At 27.5% G+C, this 6,228-nt stretch overlaps 1 protein-coding gene across 2 annotated transcripts in view; it reads left to right on the top strand.

Moving 5' to 3' along the window:
• The window catches only part of LOC100167413, a 16,270-nt gene continuing 10,042 nt past the window's right edge, over positions 1 to 6,228 (top strand). The window contains exons 1-2 of one of the 2 annotated variants that reach the window (XM_003244347.4): positions 1 to 240; positions 343 to 481. The gene's annotated coding sequence lies outside the window, so the exon portion shown is untranslated. Of the gene's footprint in view, positions 266 to 342; positions 482 to 6,228 lie in introns of both variants that reach the window. The other variant, XM_008184681.3, reaches the window with a different exon arrangement.

Genomic DNA, 6,228 nt, shown 5'->3' with positions numbered 1-6,228 from the left:
TCACAGAATAGATTAAATTTAATCTATTCTGTGCTGTTATAGCAATTTTTATAGACATTGTTGTCACTCGTAAATTTAATTATAGACGACCGGAGGACGCTACGATAGAATTCTGAATAGTTTTCGAAAACCAGACGATTCAAGTTATTCATAATTTTCATCATAATTTCTTATCGTTCCGTTCGTGTTGATGTACTGATGTAATAATATTGTGGCCAGTTTTGTATTGAATCGTCTCAGGTAAACGTGCAGGCGTACAGCTATAGTAACTATATAATATCATCATATCCCAGGTCTGTTTCGACGGATTAACGCAATAACTTAAAATCTTTACATTTTCAGTAAACGCTGCTAGAACATTACTAAACGACAGTTCAGTAACTCTTTATAATATATACTCTTTCAACTCAAACGTTTTGGGTGAATACAGAAGATTCACTGTGAAATTTAGTGTCATATAGCCTTGATATCAAACTGCTCGGTAAGTAAAGAATATAACTATTTTATACTGGTTTTAGTGTATATTAATATAACGGGGAAAAAATACTGAATACCTACACAATGTTCGTTTGAAAAGACATACAACAATATTGTAATGTTATCGATACGTACTACGTATTGGTGGGAAAAGAGGTGTCGAACAAAATATGTATAGTGGACAACAGCAACAATAAAACAAAAGTACTAAAAATATATTAATTGATAATTGGGAAAAAACATATTATTTACCGATCAACTCCGGACCGGAATCTCCGGTGTAATATTATATATTGTTCATCTCAATGATATTCTACTCCGTTTGTTGAACATTTGAAATGAATTACTCCTCTATCAGCTCTATCGAACTAAGTAGGTAAATCGTGAAATATATAAAATATAAGAATTCATTCTGATTTCACTTATGTACATTTTCCAATTAATATTTTTTGACCGGAAACATTTTAAGTGTTGGACTTATTTATCTAAGACAAATATGATAGGTACCTATATTCTATTCACTTTAAAAAAGGACCTCAGTGGCGACTAGTTTTTGTTGGGCGGAGGTCAAGCAAAACCTGTTTTTCATCCTCACCGATCAACCATCTGTATGGTTAAGCCACGCCTCTGTGCACAAATCGGCTGCCGAGGTTCCTTCTTAATGTGAATGAAGTATAGGTGTATAGGTATATGGGTAACTGCATAGTATATTATTTAAAATCTGGGAAAACAAAACCCCTAAACTGTCTTAACCCATCATAATTAACGGATAACCACCCTGAACTATGTATTATTGTAATATGACTATAAATTAAATTCAATGTCTATGAAATTTTATTAAAATTAGTTTTTAGATAATAATTTTTAATTGTTTATTATAGCATGTAGCTAAACACAAAAATAAACATATCTCGGAAGATATGAGTACCTTAAAATGTAATTAATTATAAAGCACAAATAAGCGAGTGTTTTTTATAATCTCACAAGATTTTTTTAGTTTCAAACTGCATAATATTAAAGTTCGTAAATGCATAATATAAATGATACATTTTATATTTGTAAGTTAGATTTTTTTTTAATTTTAAATAAAGTCTAACCCTTTTACTTATCAATAAATTATCTGATGTTTATAAAAAATAATTCTAAGTGTTTAGGTACATATGTCATATTATTAAACTCTTACATGTAGGTATATTATAAAAATAACAATAATAATAAATAGTAGGTACCTATTTGAATTAAAATTAATATTATTCTATGATATTAAATTGAATGTTGTACCAAGACCAAATCAAGTTAATCATATTAATCTTATTTTTTTAATTATTAGTTTGTAAAGTGATAAACCTCGATTAACTTTACTACATTAGATTGTTTTGTTTTCCAACATACAACTAGCAATGTACCTATAATATCAGGCAATGTATACAATATTTCCTATGGTGTATACATACATGTTGTATTGAGCGGGTAGAAAAGATCAGAAAAAAAAGTTAAACCTAGGTACCTGCATATTAAAAGAATAAATAACAAAATATAGGTAATATATAATTAGGTACCCAAAAGGCGTGTCTATAAATATTTAAATTTGAGTTTAAATAATTTAAGTAAAAAATTAGTATTATTAGGTATACTATATTCATAATATAAGTATAAGATTATTTAATGAAAAATATAAAGATTGTAATTGTCGAGCGTAGTATATTGGTCTGCTGAACATTTTTTTGGCCTACCTATAGTTGTTTAGCAAACCTTTCAAAAAGTTGAAATGACGCATTAACGCCCCTACATTAAACAATTATTATAGTACAAAATTAATTTAATTTTTTTTTTATGTTTCTTTGTAACGTGCTAACACTAAGAACACTATTTTATAAAATTTTAAAAAAGGCCTAGGGGATCCCTTTTTTTCTCAAAATAAAACTATTAACATTATAAGTTATTGTATATTCTATTATTATTTTAATATTTTATCAAGTTTAAAAAAATCCAAAAAATTTAGTTAAAACCAAATGTGTTCCATTTTATCATATTATATTATAATAATATGTTGGTAACTTGTTTGTGTTAAAAAAAAATTCAAAATGTTATTGAAATGGTTTAATTATTATTGATAGGCAACAAATTGTTGATAAATAATAATGTTAATTAATTTGAACTGTTCATAAAAATATGTCAGCATCAGAACCTTCCTTATTGGTTTAAACTTTAAAAAGATGAAGAAAAATAATAATACTAAGTTATATTTAGCCATTTAGGTATTTCAAATGTTTTAAATTAAATTAACAAATAATTAAGTATTTCTAATAATTCTCAATTTCATCCAAAATAATATGTAATATATAGATATATTCCTATAAAAAAAAAACGTTGGTAACAAAATGACTGATTTTCAATTTAATCTAAATAAAATAATTAAATATAGCTTTAAATTTACCTATTAAAATTGTATATTCATTATTAATTTATAATTAATGATAATATTATGTTTATATTTTATTAATAATAAAATAAAAATTAATATTTGCTTGCAAAAAAAATATTTTTGTACAATTGACATGGTACATTAATTATTGCTATAAGATATAATGAAGTCATATTATTGTTGATGTTCTTACTAACACAAATAATTAATAATAATAATCTTCTTGCTTTTAATTTTTATCTTAATTAAAACATGACTATAGTGTTGCTGAGTTGGTGATTTCATTATAACTATTAATATTATTGTTTTTATTAAATTTCAACCATTTGTTTAACAAGAATTTAATTAAAACAAAAGTAAGTATGTTGTATAAAGCACATAAATTCATTATTATGTAAGTATGTTACATAAAGCACATAAATTCATTATTATATACCTAATTATATGTTTATATAATTATTAATATAAAAATAAAAGTTCTGATTACAATAATTATTGAAACAATTTTAGCCGCGTTACATAAATTCAAGGTTTTTACATGATCAAAATATCTTTTGGACAGTGGCGTCATTTCAGTTTTCAATAGAAAGGTTTTGACCTGCCCAAATAGGTCTCGGAATAGGTACACTAAAAAAAAAATACCCGCAAACACATTTCTACTTACATTTTTATTAAATTTCCATTCCCATCTTACATAGTAGAATATAGATGGCTATCAAACAATAGAGAATGTTATACCTTTTTGGCCGAACGATTAAGAACACTTAAAATTAACAAAGAACTTACCGCTGACCCAAAAAAACCTCAAAAAAGATTATAATTGAGAACGAATTTAGTGCAACGTTGCCATGTCATTTATTTGGCTTGGTATTGAAAAATTCAGTAATATACCTATAATATATAAAATAAATATTCTTGAAAATGTTTAAAATAAATTAATAATTATAATCTTAAACATATATAATGGGCACCTAATAATGTGTAATATATATGTATAAAACATGTAAAATAATTTGTAGAACTTATAAAAATATGCAATATACAGAATGATTTATTAAACATGCTCACCTCCATTTATCCCTTTAATAATACTTTTATTCAAATTCAGATTTTTTAATTTTTTAATAATACCTACCTGAAGACCATATTTTCAAATTCCTGATAATTTTGCAATAAAAACTTCAATTTTTCAAATTAAAATCCCCCTTTTGTACTGTAAATTATTTAGTTGGTGATTCCCATGAAAATGTTGATGTATCTAAATCAAAATTCTAATCGGTAGTTTCTGAGTTATTAAAATGTTCATACTAAGGAAATAATCCTTAAATATGGTTTTACAAAAATATAAGCTGTACCTATGTAATATTCATTATACTCAAATCATTTTTACAAATTATTTATATTGATAGATCAATAGTAATTACTTATGTTTTCAAATCATCTAAGCTCCCAAATCTACTTAACCTATTACCATAGCCGTCAATTTGCAATTAAATATATACCACATATGTAATTTGCACCATCCCAACTAGTAAGAAATAGGAATTGAAATTTGCACCAAAATTCTAATCGATTATTCTTTCATCTTTCATATTCCCAATGTTGATAGTAGTGTTGATACTCTAAAATATTTTTTTAGAAATAAGAGGTTCTAAATCCCCTGCGTCGTGTATATACATTATATATTATTTACCTATATCGCCGCGTTAGATTTTATATACTGCAGTATTATGGAAAAATAGGAACTTTTATACGAATGATATAATTTTGTATAAAAATGCATTGATATCAATAACAGGTACGATTTACGAATAATTGAGAAACAATTTAACAATTTAATGTTCAAATCTTGAATCTTGACGGTTTCGAGTGATTATATAGACGCCGGACGGTAACGAAAGCTTGAACCACTTTGGAAATAATATGTCTTGGCGGGACGCTCTGTATTCGTCATGTTAATCTACTTTTAATAATAATTAATGACTGTATTCTTTAATTTATCTCTTGTATTATTCTTGTCTTATGATATATGACTCAATGACAGTAATAGTAATAATATAATATATTAATATTGTAATATTGGTATTTTGTGTGTTAATCATTTGTCGATAGCGAAGAAATATATAGACGTTCGATTTAGCAAACACGGATACACTTGAATCTTTTTACGATGGCATTTATATTATTGTTATCGCGTTCAGACTGCTCCTTTCAATCGATTGTTTTTCGTGCAGTGTCACGTGGTTATAAAAATTATGTGACTAATATAATTATTACCTATATTCCATATTTCTAGCGTGGTATTCAAATAAAATAAACGATATTAATAAATACGAAAATTTTCTGTAAACATGAAATCGTCTGTATTTTTTAACAGTATTGTAAATTGCATGACAAAGGCTTCTAAGTTCGAGCTATTCAGCTGCAGGCAAGGGCTGCATTTTGCCCAAGTCTGATATTCTCTTCCCGCCAATTAAATTAGCCACTAACTTTTCCGTCGTGGTAAAAAGCGATAAATATTTAATGTGACGAAATCCGACAATTTTCCAACGCTTTAACTTGCATCGAACATTAAACATTCAGTACAGGCGTGACAAAGAATATATTGTTTCAGATTGATATTTTCAGATAATGTTTTAAGTACACAGTATACTCTCATAGTCTCATATATCCTCATGTCACCTCTTATTGAAACTTCGTCAAACCGACAACTGGACTTTGATTTTTCTTTATTATATAACCCTCTATGAAATCGTTAGTTTAATTTGGTTCCGAATTTCCACGTCATTCGTAGCTTGTACAGAATGCGATTTTTTTATCTAAGAGATGTCTTTATTTTCATACAGTTGCAGACCACTTGACCACAAGTCGCAACTATAATACTGTATTACTGTCGAGTTTTCAGTTTCTCAGGTCACAATTTCGCCCCATTTCCACCAGTAACATATCAGCCAGCGAGTTTGCTCTAATACTAGAATTACATCAGTGACGTATTTAGAAAAATTTTCATGGAGGAGGTAAAGCTAATTTTCCAAACACATTTAAGTGGAAGGCTCCGCTACAGTATATATTTATGTATATTATATTAGATGTTTAGATAGGTATTTATGGGGCCAATGGGCGGACCCCCCGAACCCCATGGACTCCCACCCCCGTAAATACGGCACTGAATTACACCACTATTTGTAACGACGTAATGGCGAGATGCACTCATTAAGAGGATGTCAGCGCACTATTCGTTTTCTCTCTCTGGCCCACGTGCAACATAGACAAAACGCATTTACGCAAAATCATTTTTTCTATGCGTTTAAGTAATCTTAGAGTAA

The sequence above is a fragment of the Acyrthosiphon pisum genome, chromosome A1 (assembly GCF_005508785.2).
Source record: "Acyrthosiphon pisum isolate AL4f chromosome A1, pea_aphid_22Mar2018_4r6ur, whole genome shotgun sequence".
Lineage (NCBI taxonomy): Eukaryota > Metazoa > Arthropoda > Insecta > Hemiptera > Aphididae > Acyrthosiphon > Acyrthosiphon pisum.
The sequence above is the reverse complement of the archived record's forward strand: the minus strand, read 5'-3'. Positions and strand labels throughout refer to the sequence as shown.